Below are 16,686 nucleotides of genomic sequence, written 5' to 3' on the forward strand. Positions count from 1 at the left end.
TTAGAAAACTATCTGGCAGTATCCACTAAAGCTAAGCATATGCCTACTCCATGACCCAACAGTTCTACTCTTAGGTATATACCCCACAGAAATCCATTCACACGTCCACAAAAGGCATGTACAAAATGGTCATAGCAGCATTATTCATGGTGTCACCAAATTGGAAACTATTCAAATGCCTGTAAACAGTAGGATAGATAAATATACTATAGTATATACACTGCACAATAAAATACTATACAGCAGTGAGACTGAACAAACTACAACTAAATGCATCTGACAAATAGAATATTGAGCAAAATAAGCCATGCACAAGGGTATATTCAGTCTGACTCAATTTATATAAAGTTTTAAAAAACAGGTAAAACTAACCTTTCCTGTTAGAAGTCAAGATAGCAGTTACCCTTTTTCATGTGTGTGAAAATTCACCAAGATGTGCACTTATGATTTTTTGCACTTTTCTGTATGTATACTTAATGTCAATAAAAAGCTTTTTAATAAACTGAGTTCATCAGATTAGAGGAAAACAAAATCCTGCTAGGACAGCTTAAAAGAAAACATCTAAAACAAAATGACACAGAAAAATTGAAAAGAAAGAATTGAGGATAGGAGTACCGTGGAAGTACCAACCAAAAGAAAGCTAGCATAGCAATATTAATAAAAGACAAAAATAAAATTTTTGTCAAAATAATAATGACAAAGAAAATCCTCAAGAAAATAGCAATCATGAACTTAAATGCACCAAAAATACAGCCACAAGTTCTATAAAGAAAAGTTGATAGATTTACCAGGAGAAATCGACAAATTGGCAATCATAGTAAGAGATGATGACACACATTTCTTAGAAATTGATTAGCGAGATAAAATAATAAGGATACTGAAGACTTGAACAATAACAGTAACATATTTTTTCTAATAAATCTATGATCAACAAATGTGTGTTTTTGTTATGTAAAATATTTCTTACATGATTGGTAAATAGGGGAATGAAATCAATATAATATGGAAGTTACATTGATTAACATTTAATTAGTGTTTTTCCTAGAATGCAGATGTTTTGCACTACCAAGAATAACAAATGAACACCAAGTAACAGAGCTGAATTCAGCAAGCCACAGTGACATAGGATACTGAACTCCTTCCCCCATTTACTCCCCATACTTCATCTTCACCCAGTGTTTGGAAGTATTCTATCTTAAAGTTTTCTCTGATCTTTGTGCATTTAGCCAAACATTGGATTACAACTATAAAGCATGCAACATGGTTTGAAAATGCCACAAAACGATGCTGTGACAAAATTTCTTCTGGCAAATATAAAAGAAGACAAGTATTAAAAAGAAAAGAAAAACATTAAATTATACAGCATTTTGAAAAAATAAAAGAACATGGGACATCCCTTGAGCAACTGAATCAAGGGCATCAACATTGTGTGCACAATTAGAGACAGTGCCAAAAATAAAATAAAGTTATCTAGCTGGAACAATTGATTGTCAGTTCAGGAAAAAAAAAATCTGAAAGAAGGTGAGAAATAAGAAAAATAAAAGCAATGGAAAGAATGAAAATCAAACACAGAAGCCATCAGGCGAAAACTTTTCCACAATATAAGAAAAAGCCTTGGAAATCTATAAAGACCTTTTTTTAAAGCTAAAAGTCTTCAAGTATGTCATCCTTCAATGTTCACAGTGGCTGGTTTAGTGGCTTCAAGACCTGGTATGTTTTCCACAACATTAAACTGTCTGTTGAGGCCAAAAGTGCAAATGAAGCAGCTGCAAAGACTTTTTACCCAGTGTTAAAACAAAAAATAATTGTATTACAAAACCGTTATGAATAAAACAGTGTGGTATTGCCATATCAACAGACTAAGGAAACAGAATAGAAAAATCCAGAAATAGATCAAATTGAATAAGAAGTTTAGTAATTCAACTCCGGGGGGGTAATGCATTGATTAATGAATGGCATTGGGGCAACAGTTCTCCATTTGGCAAAAAATAAATTTGGATTCCTACTTAGCACCACACAAAAAAATTAAGATTAATTAACATGCTAAATATTATATATTTATACAGGAGAAGGAGAGAGGAGAAAAAGAAAGCAGGAGCAAGAGGGAGAGACAGTTAATGTTGAATTTATTTATAACTGAAATGGTGAAAGCTTTCCCAAGCAAGATAAAAATTCAAAAATTCACAAAAGAAAAGTGATATATTGGGCGACATTAAAAAAATTAAAGTGTGGTATGACATTTATCCTGAATAAAGTTTAAAAATATGCAACAGGCAGACTTCCAGTTTCCACTCCAACATGTAGAGAGTTTGGAAGTCATCATTCCCTTCCTTACAAAAACATAAAATGTAAAATAAACTGAAAATCCATTACTCTTCTTAGATCTATCAGAGAATTGAGATCACAGGGCAAACTGATGCCTATGAAACTAGAGAGATGGGCGAATACAGAGCCACAGCTTACCGTGAACAGAAGTGGCTAGAGTCAGTACCCAGGGAAGGAAAACTGAGACTGTAATTGACAAACTGCAGAGGCTGGGGGTGGACTAGCTTAACAGTGAAGACTTCCTGGGGGCTAGTCCTAGAGCGAGCCCACATTTTTGTGAGTTTTACTTCCAGGAGTCCCACCAGGTTCTCATGGGGAAGATCTGAGAAAATCCCCTGGTGCCTTCCAGCAGGGGAACAAAAAAAGAAACCATCTTGAAATAAGCCAAGAGTATTCTGTTCTTCCCCTGCCCTGGAGGGAAACTACTTTACCAAAGTCTAACCAACATAGAGAAAGTGAAATACCCAACCCCAGTGCTTCTAGCCTTACTTTCCCACTTTAAGGGATAAGGAAGCTAAGAAGCATATGTGAAGGTCACAACCCAAGGAAACAGACTTATTAAAAGATGGAGACTTTATCACAGGAGTAAAGAACACACCCTCTCCCTGACACCTTACTACCGCATCAACAGGACTCTGTATAATAAGAGGGGACGACAGCTGGAAGAACTGCAAGGAGTCTATTTAAGAAGGAGCTTCTATTCTATTTAAGAAAGAGTTTCTAGAGAAATCCAAAGACAAAAACAAGGACACTATAGGGGCCGGCCCGGTGGCGTAGCAGTTAAGTTTGCTTGCTCTACTTCAGTGGCCTAGCGTTCACAGGTTCAGATCCCAGGAGCAGACCTACACATCGCTCATCAAGGCTTGCTGTGGTGGCATCCCACATACAAAGTAGAGGAGGATTGGCACAGATGTTAGCTCAGGGCCAGTCTTCCTCACCAAAAAAAAAAAAAAAAAAAAAAAAAAAAAACAAGAACACTAGAGGAAATTGAAGCCTCAGACACCTACAGCTACAGCAAATAGTAAATGTAATGTAAATCCCAGCCAGATAATCACAAATGTTCACACCAAAGGCCTATTTATCTCAGTTCCTATTACCCAATACATCATGTCTGGCTTTCAACAAACAAGTCATATATAAAAGCAAGAAAAACACAGTCTGAAGAGACAAAGCAAGTAACAGAACAAGATTTAGATATGCCAGAAACTTTGGGATTATTATACTGGGAATTTAAAATAACTATGATTAAGATGAAAATGGCTCTAATTTTAAAAAGTGGACAACATACAAGAATAGATAGGTAATGTAAGCAGAGAGATGGAAATTCTAAAAAAAAAAAAAATTCAAAAGGAAATGTTAGAAAGCAAAAACATTGTAAGAGAAATGAAGAATGCTTTTGATGGGCTCATTAGTAGACTGTACACATTTGAGAAAAAATATCAGTAAGCTTGCAGATATATCAATAGACATTTCTAAAACAGAAATGTAAAGAGAAAAAAGAATGAAAAAAAATGGAATGGACTATCCAAGAACTGTGGGACAATTACAAATAGTGTAACACACATGTAATGACAATACCAGAAGGAGAAGAAAGAGAGAAAGGAACAGAAAAAATATATTTGAAGTAATAATGGCTGAGGATTTTCCAAAATTGATAACAGACATCAAACCACAGATCCAGGAAGCTCAGAAAATGCTAAGCAGGATAAACACCAAAAAACAACACCTAAGCATATCATATTCAAACTGCAGCAAACCAAACGCAAAGAGAAAATCTTGGAAGAAGCCAGAGAAAAAGTACAAGTTACCTATAGAGAAAAAGGATAAGAATTACATTGGACTTCTCTTCACAAACTGTTCAAGCAAGAAGGTAGTGGAGTGAAACATTTAAAGAGTTGAAATTAAAAAACCACCTATCTAGAATTCTGTCTTCAGCAAAAGTATCTCTCAAAAGTAAAAAAAAATAAAGACTTTCTCAGACAAACAAAAATGGAGGAAACTGGTCACCAATAGGCTTCCCTTGCAAGAAGTGTTTAAAAAGTTCTTCAGAGAGAAGGAAAATTATATAGATCAGAAACTCAGATATACATAACGAAAAGAAAACCATCAGAGAAGAAATAAATGAAGGTAAAATTAAATCTTTTATTTCCCTTATTCTTAATTGATCTAATAGATAACTGTTTGCTCAAATGATAAGACCAACAATGCGTTGGGTGATTATACCTTATGAATAAGTGAAGTGAATGACAGCCAGTCATAGAGGATGGGAGAGAGAAATTGGGATTGCCCCCTCGTAGGTCTCTATGCTACACATGAAGTGGGACAGTATTGTTTGAAAGTGGACCTAGTTGTAAATGTATACTGCAAACTTTACGGCAACTACTAAAAATATTTTTAAAAAGAAGTATAATTGATATGCTGAGATATAAAAGAAAATGGAATCATATAAAATGCTCAGTGAAAACTAAAGAAGGCAGAAAAATTAAGGGAAGATTGAGAAAAACAAAGAACAATTATAACAGAAAATAGTGATAGACATGGTAGCTATTAATTCAAATATCAATAATCACTTTAAATGAAAACAGTCTAAATACACCAATTAAAAGACAGAAACTGAAAGAGTGGATTAAAAAACAAAACTCAACTATATTGTCTACGAGAAATCCACTTTAAATATAAAGGCACAGGGCCAGCGCTGTGGCTTAGCAGTTAAGTGCATGCTACTGGCGGCCCGGGTTCGGATCCCGGGCACGCACCAACGCACCGCTTCTCGGGCCATGCTGAGGCCGTGTCCCACATACAGCAACTAGAAGGATGTGCAACTATGACATACAACTATCTACTGGGGCTTTGGGGGAAAAAAAAGAGGAGGATTGGCAATAGATGTTAGCACAGAGCCGGTCTTCCTCAGCAAAAAGAGGAGGATTAGCATGGATGTTAGCTCAGGGCTGATCTTCCTCACAATAAATAAATATAAAGGCACAAACTGATTAAGAGTAAAAGGATGAGAATGATATACCATACTAATACAAATCAAAAGAAAGCTGGAGTGCCTATCTTAATTTCAGACAAACCAGGCTTCTGAACAAAGAAAATTATCAGGGATAAAGAGGGTCATTACATTACGATAAAGGGGTCACTATCCAAGAAGACATAACAATCCTTAATGTGTATGTGCTTAACAACAAAGCACTAAAATACCTGAGGCAAAAACTGGTAGAACTGTGAGGAGAAATAAACAAATTCACTATTATCATTGACAACTTCAACACACTTCTATCAGTAATCAACAAATCCAGTGGTCAGAAAATCGGTAAGAACATCGTTAAACTGAACACACCATCAATTGACTGGATCTAAATGACATCTATAGAATGCTTCATCCAACAACGGCAGAGTACACATTCCCCTCAGGCTCACATGGACTGTTCACAAAGATGTACCACATTCTGATCCATAAAACAAGGCTAAGAAAATTGTCCAAGGTCATATAACTTTCTTAGAAATATTTTCCAAACTAGTGGAGGACAATAGAGCTGTCACCAGGTTGAAGGAGTGGGGGATGTTTCCCTGAGAAAAAGAAGACTCAGGAGGGCATGTCCCACATGGCCCAGGGAATAGCTGACACCCATGGGTGGAAGCTAAAGGGAGGCACATTCAATTCAAATATGGTCAACTGATCTTTGACAACTGGAATATAGTGAGTTCTGATGAAAGAAAAAAATTTTTAATCTAAATAAAGGGAGAGGTATTCCACATTCATAGATAGGAAGACTCAATAGTGTTAAGATGTTAATTTTCCCCAAATTGCTCTAAAGATTTAATACAATCCCAATCAAAATCCCAGCAATTAATTTTGTGAATATTGACAATTGATTCTAAAAGTTATATGAAAAAACAAAAAACTAGAATACACAACACAATACTGAAGAAGAAAATAAAGCTGGAAGACTAACACTACCAGACTTCAGAAGTTACTATAAAGCTACATTAATCAAAAGAGTGTGGTATTAGTGAAAGAATACACAAATAAGGTAGTGGAAAAGAATAGAGAGCCCCTAAAATAGACCCTTACAAATATAGTCCGCTGATTTTTGACAAAGAAGCAAAGGCAATACAATGGAGCAAAGACAGTCTTTTTAGCAAATGGTGCTGGAACAACTGGATATCCACATGGAAAAAAATGAATCTAGACACCGACCTCACACCATTCACAAAAATTAACTCAAAATAGGTCACAGACCTAAATGTAAAACTCCTAGAAGATAACAAAGAAGAAAATCTAGATGACATTGAGTATGGTGATGACCTTTGAGATACAACACCAAAGACACGACCCATGAAAGAAATCATTGATGGGCTAGATTTCGTTAGAATTAAAAACTTCTGCTCTGCCAAAAATAATGTCAAGAGAACGAGAAGACAAGCCACAGACTGGGAGAAAATATTTGCAAAAGACACATTTAATTAAAAACTGATGCAAAATATACAAAGAACTCTTAAAACTCGCCAATAAGAAAACAAACAACCCAATTAACAAAAGGGCCAAAGACCTTAACAGACATTTCACCAAAGAAGATATACAATGGCAAATAAGCACATGAAAAGATGACATCATATGTCATGAGGGGAATACAAATTAAAACAATGAGATACCACTACACACTTATTAGAATGGCCAAAATCCAGAACACTGACAACACCAAGTGCTGACAAAGATGTGCAGCAACAGGAACTCTCGTTCATTGGTGGTGGGAATGCAAAATGGTACAGCCACTTTGGAAGACAGATTGGCAGTTGCTTACAAAACTAAACATACTCTTACCATATGATCCAGCAATCATGCTCCCTGATATTTACTCAAAGGAGTTGAAAACTTATGTCCACGGCCGGCCCCGTGGCTTGGTGGTTAAGTGCGCGCACTCCGATGCTGGTGGCCTAGGTTTGGATCCCGGGCGCGCACCGAGGCACCACTTCTCCGTCCATCCTGAGGCCGAGTCCCACATATAGCAGCTAGAAGGATGTGCAGCTATGACATACAACTATCTACTGGGGCTTTGGGGGGAAAAAATAAATAAATAAAATCTTTAAAAAAAAAAAAGAAAACTTATGTCCACACAAAAACCTGCACATGGATGTTTATGGTAGTTTTATTCATAATTGCCAAAACCTAGAAGCAACTAAGATGTCCTTTAGCAGGTGAGTGGATAAATAATCTGTGGTACATCCAGAGAGTGGAATATTATTCAGTGCTAAAAATAAATGAACTATCAAGCCTTGAAAAGACATGGAGAAGACTTAAATACATATTACTAAGTGAAAGAAGCCATCTGAAAGGGCTACATACTGTATGATTCCAACTACATGACATTCTCGAAAAGGCAAAACTATGGAGACAGTAAAAAGATCAGTGGTTGCCAAGGGTTGGGGGGAGGGAGGGATGAACAGGTAGAGCACAGAGGATTTTCAGGGCAGTGCAACTACTCTGTATGACACTATACTCGTGGGTACATATCATCATACATTTGTCTTAATCTATAAAACATACAACACTGAGTGAATCCTAAAGCAAACTATGGACTTTGGGTGATAATGATGTGTTAGTGTAGGTTCATTGACTGTAACAAATATATCACTCTGGTGGGGTATGTTGATGATGGGGGAGACTATGCGTGAGTTGGGGCAGGAAGTATAAGGGAAATCTCTGTACCTTCCACTCAGTTTTGCTGTGAACCTAAAACTGCTCTAAAAAATAAGATTTTTTTTTTTTTAATTTAATGGGCAAAAGACATGAAGAAACATTTCACTGAAGTAGATACATACATGGCAAATAAGCACATGAAAAGATGTTCCACATCACTAGCCATAGAGGAAGGAAAATTAAGATTACAATGGATATCACTATGCACCAATCAGGACAGGAAAAAAAGAAGTAATAATACCAAATGCTGGTAAGGATGCAGAGAAACTGGATCTCTCATACATTGCTGGTTGGAATGTAAATGGTACAGCCACCCTGGAAAATAGTTTGTCAGTTTCTTAGAAAACTAAAGATATTCTTACTATACAACCCAGCAATTACACGCCTGGGCACTTATCCCAGAGAAATGAAGACTTATGTCCACACAAAAACCTGTACACAAATGCTCATGCTTGAATTGTAATGCCCAAAAACTGTTAACAATCACAATGCTCTTCAGCTGGTGAATGGTTAAACAAATTGTGGTGTACCTATACCACGGAATATTCAGCAATGAAAAGCAAACTATTGATACCTGCAACAACTTGGATGGATCTCAAGGGCATTATGCTGAGTGCTCTAAAAAGAAAGTCTGCTAAAATAAAATATAAAATAAAATAAAAATTGGTACTAAAAGTTCCTGGAATTGGCATTAACAAGCGAGGTTTCTGGTCTTAGTTCTTCCAGACATTCACTTTGGTCTATAAGATTGAATGGGACCTCGCATTTTAACTTACCCATTTCTGCCTGACAATCCAAGACGAAGCATTCATTCCTTTTGCTGGTTGCATCAGTGGGAGAGAGAAAATGTGGAACAGAGACAGGTGAGTGTGTTGGGTAAAATGATCTGTGAACACCAATTATCGAGGAGTCTGCTGCCTCCAGAGGGGTCCAGGAGCCAGACAGGCCTGAGAGGGCCCCTCTTCACAAAGAACTTAATCCACTCTTATCTTGCAGCAACAGCTGGCGGATAAACCTCTGCCAGAGGGGACTCAGGCAGGGCAAGGTCTTTAGTGGGGCCCCAGCCTAATGAAGGTTGAGAAGTGGCTCACTCTGTCACAAACCCCACAGATTGAATACTCTGTATAAAAACTGCCTCTAGAGGTGAAGCAGTGTCAGTCAGTCAAATTTATCTATCCAGAGCAGATCACTGAAAATAATGGCCAGAGAAGAGACAATCCTTAACCATCTGTATCAAGCTTAACTGATCCAAGAGACCTCGCTTTAGCACAACAAAGAGACAGGGGTGGAGAAGTGAAGGCATTTCCTCACAAGACATTCCCAGTGGTTTTAAGGAGAGAACTACAGTCTCACTCCTTGCCTGGGCTTCATTCACCAGATTCCCCTTTTAGGTTCCTGAGTTTAGAAATTGCTTCCCACTGTGACATTTAGAAAGTACGATACAATGAGCTGGGATAAGGGATGATAGTCAAGTTGAAAGTAACTATTTCTGTCTAAAGAGAGAGAACAAAAATCCTGTGGTTCCCAGCACTGGTAGATAAGTAGAAAGTGAGGTTGAGAAAAATCATAAAAGAAACCGCAACTCATTATTAAAGTGTATGGAAAGCTGTCCACCAGACATGTAATCAAAGAGATGCACATGGAAACCATCAGGAGACCCATTTTTCATCCATAGAGTTGGCTTCAATGCTGAGCACACTCAGTGCTTGTGAGGTTGCAATGACACTGTTCCTCTCAGAGACCTTACTTAGGGTGTGGCCCATTTGAGGAACCTGATTTATAAAGCAGTTTGGCAAGACTTATCAGGAGCCAAGGGATGTCCACCCCTCCCATCAAGTTATTCCTCTTCTGGGAATTTACACTAAGAATATAATTGACAAAGCTGTATACTCAAGATATTTGCCATGGTATTATACATAACAATGAATAAATGAAATGCCAAACGTTAGTGGTCTTCAGCATTCTTTCTGCCCTGGCCTCTCTCCTCGAATCACTCCACACACGTTCAAGTTATCAGCTCTCAACCCATCACCTCCAGTAGTGTCTCCAGCTCAGACTCCTCTCTTGAGCTCCTGCTTGGTATTCCCAGCTGCCTACTAGACAGCATCACTTGGATGCTCAAGACTGAAATCATCTTCCCTTCAACTCCTCCTCCTCCAACTCCTTATCCAAATAAATTGTACTACTCCCTACACAGCTGCTCAAGCCAAACCTTCAGGCATCATTCTTGTCTCCTGTCCTTCAACTCCCCATGCTCTTAATCACCACCTCCAAAATCTCTCTCAAATCCACACATTTCTTCCCAGCTCCGCTGACACTGGCCTGGTCTGAGCTACCAGCATCCGCTGCCTGAATAACCACTATTCTCCCAAATAGTTTCCTCACCCTCCGTCTTACCACTGCCTCAATCCATTCTCCATCAGAGACCTCTTCCTAAAACACAAATCTGATTGTTAATCCTCCACATTCAAACCTTCAGTGGCTTTCTATTGTCCATAGGATCATTTAGGTTCCAAACTCCTGAATGAAGCTTATGAGACCTTCAGTCCACCCTCCACACTGATCTTCAGCCACTTCCACTTGCCCTCATAGCCTTTCTCCGTGCTTCAGACGCACCACACCCCCTCACCTCCTGCCCTTCCCACAGACTGTGTGTGGACACTCCCACCGGGAGCTCCTTCTTCCTCATAGGCTGGATGACTGAGTAAATCAACGAATAAGTCGGGAGCTGCATGTACTCTGTGGAGCATCATGCAGAAATGATACTGACACAGGAAATAAAATACTTAGATGACACTTTTCTTAAATGCCCAACACATTTCCTACTAGCCAGACACTTTCTTACACGTCTTTAATCTATGGAAGAGGAAGTTCTGACAGCTTGGTATCAGAATCTACCCCCTGACTGGCACCAGCCCTCCATGAACTGGCCCTTATCCACTGTTCCGCAGATGCCCTTCCTGCCTTCCTTCACTACTTGCTCACTTTCCCTCACAACCTAATTTCCAAGGACATTGGGCTATTACAACCATTTTAACTCATGAAAATATAGAGAAAAGGAGCTCTACAGCCAAGGCAAGAAAAAAAAAGTCAATTAGCAACAGAGCTGCCAGTGGCCAGGAACAAAATGAAGACCAAGTCTAGGAAAGGGAGTTAGCCAGACAGACTCGGGGATGAGGGGTCTGAGAGGAACACCGCTAAAAGCACTGACCTCAGGGCTAATCAATCTCGGAAGGAAAATGGGAATAGCAAAGCAGAGTGTCTGAGAGGGCAGGTTCTGAGGTCAGAGTTGGACTGATCCCGTCCACCTTGGGCAAGTTATTTTTTTCTCTTTACTCATCTGTGACATGAGCTATTGTGTCTGATTCACAGTAGCGTCTCAATAAATGCTAGCTAGTCGTATGATTAACATTGAGCATATGGTGAGGGCAGGAGATAGGGTAAGGACAAACCCACAAAATTAGGGGATGAGGGCAGAAATGGCCTCACCGATGGGGCTGCAGGTGGCACTGGCCTAGGCTGTACCGCCCAGACCTGGCTACTCAAAGTGTGGTCCCTCAGATGAGCCACATTGGCATCACCTGGGAGCTCGTTAGAAATGCAGACTCTGGCCCTCCCCAGACCTCCTGAGTCAGAATCTGCATTTTGACAAGATCACTGGGTGGTTCATCTGCACACTACAAGCTACAGATGGCACTGCCCCAGGTCCCATTGGCTCGTTTGGAAGAACCAGTTACAGGCAGGCAATTGCTGCAGCCAATTAGAATCTGGAGGTAGAATTGCTGTGTTAGGTAACTAAGGAGACCCCTAACTAGGGCTTGTCAGTGCCCTGGGCTACTTGGGTAACTACTCTCTTAGATCAGGGGTGGGGAATTCGGTGGATGACTCATCAGAAGACAAACTGAGGGCAAAAACCAGGACCAGCTATCCAGTGTCAGCTCATGTGGCCTGAATACAGAAGCTGTGAGCGGAAGAGAACCTGCAAAAGGGGATGATGTGGGGGCGAGGGGTGCCCACCAGGGCGAGAGACTAGGAGGATTGAGAGGCGGAGAAACGGTCACAGTGCTATTTTTACACATGCTCTCATTCAGGCTGTGTGCCTGGCCCGCCTAGAGCACTCCCTTGGGTCACAGGCCCCTCTGAGCAGGCGCTCTCCTTCCTCCATAACCTCAATTCCAATAAGCATGAACGATGGAGAGACAGCATGGGCAAGGGACAGTACCCAAGAGTCTCTCAAGGAAGGTTTACATTGCTTTCCAGATATTCTTTGAGGCTCAAAACACAGTTTGTAGAAAGTAGCATTACATTCATTTTATAGAAGGGCAAAGCAAACATTAGTTTAAAAATAAAACGATTAATGCAGAATAACTTAGCCAAAAAAAATTCCATTGAGCCAGGCCTAGGAGTTTAGATGCTGGGAATTCAAAGAATAGGACCCCACCCCTCCCCCACAGGGACTTGCTGACAGGGACGTGAGCACCAAGTCTGCAGGCATCTGAAGAAGTCCAGTGACTTCTCTTGAAGCCTGCAGATAGCCCTCATCCTTCTCTGTTCTGTATTTCAATTCATAGTTGTCTTTTCACATTGGTCTTTACAAAGAGTCTGGCACTGACTTGCACCCCTGAATCCACTCCCGTATCTCCCATTTTGGTGAGTGATATATTTGCCCATAGAGAGAGGTGGGCATTCTTCTTAATTCCTTTCTTTGTCCCCCTTTCTCTCATCCCTACTAATCGTACCCCTATCCCCATGGATTCCGCCTCTTTAAACTCTCTTGGATCCTGTGATGTGCTGAAGAAGGCTCCTACGGACCAGTGAGAGCCAATTATTAAATCTTCAGGAATTTTACAAGCTGGTTGTTAAACATAGCCATTGCAAAAAATTAAGTTATAGAAACTTCCAATTAAATAAATTATGTTAACAATATACTCAAAATTCACTATTTCCTAATTATCTTACTACATTTTACTGTTGTCTATTACCTTTGGGTTATTTAAAGCAACTGCATGTACGTGGTGGAAATATTACACCATGGTTTGCTCATGCACATCTCTTCCAGCTTCGTGTTCACTGATACCACATTGGGAGCTGGGAAGTGGCCATAGTGGGAGTGTTCACACCATAGAAATTGGCAAAAGAATTGACAAAATCAGGCTTGGTTTGTTTTTTTGTTGATTGTCTAGACATACGGAAGTGATGGAGAAAATGTTAATAATGCAGATTAAACCTAAACATATGTCATATGGATAGCTGTTACATTGTGAATAGCACAAAAAGTGAGGAAATATTCTTCCAGAATTCAAAAACTGTTATCCAGTTTAGCAAAGAAGTCACTCACGTCATTGACAGATGAGTGAAGTTAAGACATTCACCTTCATTGCTTAACTTTCTCCTTACTTGTCAATATAAACAAAAATATCAGTCAACATTCATGTTAGAACTACATTCACTGATCAGTTGCAAATATAGGCTGACTAAGGATACCACTGTTCAGCAAAAATCAATGAATACATTCCCTGTGAATCAATCGGCTATATGGAATATGCAGTAAAGATTGTTAAATATTTTATTACTTGTAGATTGTGAATACACACCCTTCATATCAAAAAAATTCATAATGAACTTATGTACGTATATATACACATGTTTGGTTTAGTTCATAGCCTTGGCAGCACCTGCTTGGAGGCGCTCTCCATCTCCACTGTTGTTTCCTTAGGTTCGGCCATCCATCATCATTCCAGGTTTCATCCCCTCCAATCCCATACCCATATTCCTACCATAATAATCTTCCTAATATTTAAATGCAATCATAACATCCCCCTCATTAAAATGATCAATTTCCAGGACCTTCTGAATGAAATGCAAGCCATAGAAGGCCGTCCTTGCTCTGCCCTGTTCACCCTCTGCAGCCTCCTTTCTCACCCGATGCCCACACTCACATTTCACTGAAGTTATGCCAAACTTCCTGCTGTTCCTAGAATATGCTTTACTTATTCATGCTACTGGGGCTTTGCACTGCTTTTCTCTGCCTGGGATGCCTTTCCCCAACTCCTCCCCTCCCACTTCCTGCTAGTTCCCACCTAGCATTCAAATTGTGCTCAAATATCACCTCCTCCAGAAGCCTGTGCCATTTCAGCACTTGCTACCACAAGTTGTCATGTAGGTTCACCTATCCAGCTCTGTCACTCATCTGGAAGATCCTCTGAGCAGAGAGAGGTGTCGCCAGCACCTGGCACCTGGCTTGGCACCCAGGATATTGGGTGCTTGTTGAATTGATAAACTAATTGTTTAGTTTCAGCTATAGTCTACAGCAAATCACAGGATATAGCCAGGAGAAATATACACATCTCATCTCTGAATTGAATTGCTGCTTTAAAAAAAAAACTTATTTAAAGTATTGAAAAACTCAACTTTCCTTTAAGCATGTGTATAAAACCGGGTGAATCATTGACACTTTTTTCTTTTTACATCATTTTCTGGAAGTCAACTAGATGTGGCCTGAGACCCTACCTTAAACCAGTGACCTTTAAGCAATAACCAGAACATTCGTTGCTGAAAGACAGTGACAGCTATCAATTTTGGGGCTACTCTTATGCTCCAAGCATGTGCTAAGTGCCTCACATACGTCATCCCATGCATCCCCAACAACGCTGTAATATGGGTACTATTATCCCCATTTTACAGATGAGAAAACTGAGTCTCAAGAAAGTTAAAACATTTGTTTGAGTTTGAACAGATGCTGAACTGCAAAGCCAAACGAGGGTTGGCCTGACCCCAAACCCCATGTTTTCTCTGTTGAACCCATGTTCTATCGCTGAAAAACAAATGCACGGTCTGGTTCAGGCCCTACCAGTAGCCTGGAACAAATCATACTCCAAATAATACTGCAAAGACTCATTAACACAGGGCATAACCCAGCTGTAGTATCCTTATTCCCGACACCCAGACCCAGGGAATGGGTTTGCCCTTCCCTTGATCCAGATTGACAGGAGAAAAGGGAATGATGCCAAGCAGTACCTGTGTCCTGTGTCAAAGGCTGCATCCGAAAGTCTCCGGGACCTTGTCTAGGCCTTCATCATGGACAACATTCCAACAATGAGCGGGGATCTCTTGCTCGTCACTCTACCTAGCTGCCACTGTCGCCGGTGCTGCTGCCTTTGTTTACTGTGTGTTACTAAGCACTGGGCCGCCCAGCAAGAGAGTCAACAAGGGCCCTTGCCTGTCCTGCCACTTGCTCTCAGGCCCTGAGGCCTGCGCAGTCTCTGACCTTTTAGCAGGCAGAGCCCCCCCAGCAGCCTGCGTCCTCAAAGCCGGTGACCCGTGAGAGAGCCTGTAAGAGCTCAATGGATTAGGTGCCACCGAAGGCAATGGGATTGCAGCTCAGCCAGGGCTTTTACACTGATGTCACTTTACCTCCTGGTCCAATCAAAAAATAGAGTCCTGCAAGGAACCAGGGCCAGCCACAAGCCGAGCTTTCGCTTTATTAACTCAACGTCCTCTGTGTCCTTTAAGGGAGTCAGACTTTGGACCCGCACCCCAAAGGGCAGAGAAACATGCAAGATCATAGTGAGGAACAACGACGTGGAGCTGCCGGTGGGAAGGCAAGAGGAATGTGGTTGTGATCCCTACACACACAAAATTAATAATAATAATTATAAAGAGGGCAGGAGGAAACCTTTGGAGGCGATGGATATGTTTATGGCATAGATGGTGGTGATGGTTTCACAGGTGTGTACTTATCTCCAAACTCATCAAGTTGTAGACATTAAATATATACAGCACTTTGTATGTCAATCATACCTCAATAAAATGTTTGGTTTTTTTTTAAATAAAAGAGGAATATGGTTAGAGAAGGGGAAAGAGGAATTCTCACCCTGTCTGGTACTTGGGTTCAGAAAGGAGCCAGGGGAGAGAGGAAACAGCAAAAATCAGATCACAGCTCTGTAGAGGGTCAGGTGGAAGAACAGATCTTTGGTGTCCTTTAAATCAACAGCAGCTTCAAAACTGAGAGACTTGTAAAAGGAAATATGCGTTTTGCTTCATATATTGACCAAAAAATAGAATAATGACATTTGACGAAACCCAGTGCTGGAGAGGGTGTGGTGACGCAGTCCCGGGTGCCAGAAGTGGGGTGTGGATTCATGCAGCTTCTCTGCAGGGCGTTTGGTAACATTCGTTAACACTGTAAATGCACATATCCTTTGCAAACCCAACCTTGACCAACAGACCCCGTGGACATTCTTGCAAAAGTTCACCCAAGCATATAAAGAAGGATGCTCATTGCAGCATTTTTTGTAGCAGTGAAGAACTGAAGCACCAAAGTGTCCATCAACAGTGGACAGAGAAATAAATTCAGGCTCCCACACAGTGGAAAACCAACTACACAGCTGTGCAAAGGAGGGAGGTAGATCTGTGTGCTGGCTTTCAACAACTGCCAAGAAGATCTTCTTAAATGAAAGGCGTAGAATCACCCTCTATGATTCCTCTTAGTGTAAATAGATATATAAGGAATATATAGATATAATATATTTTTTATGTTATATTTACTTATATGTATTCTATATTCTTTTTCTAGGAGGAATCACTAGAAACTTGATACTGGCTGCTTTGGAGAGAGTTTTGAGTTATTATTCTTTAGTCATTAATTAGCTATTATTATT

Source organism: Ceratotherium simum, chromosome 6 (genome assembly GCF_057802395.1).
Source record: "Ceratotherium simum simum isolate JZ-2026a chromosome 6, ASM5780239v1, whole genome shotgun sequence".
Lineage (NCBI taxonomy): Eukaryota > Metazoa > Chordata > Mammalia > Perissodactyla > Rhinocerotidae > Ceratotherium > Ceratotherium simum.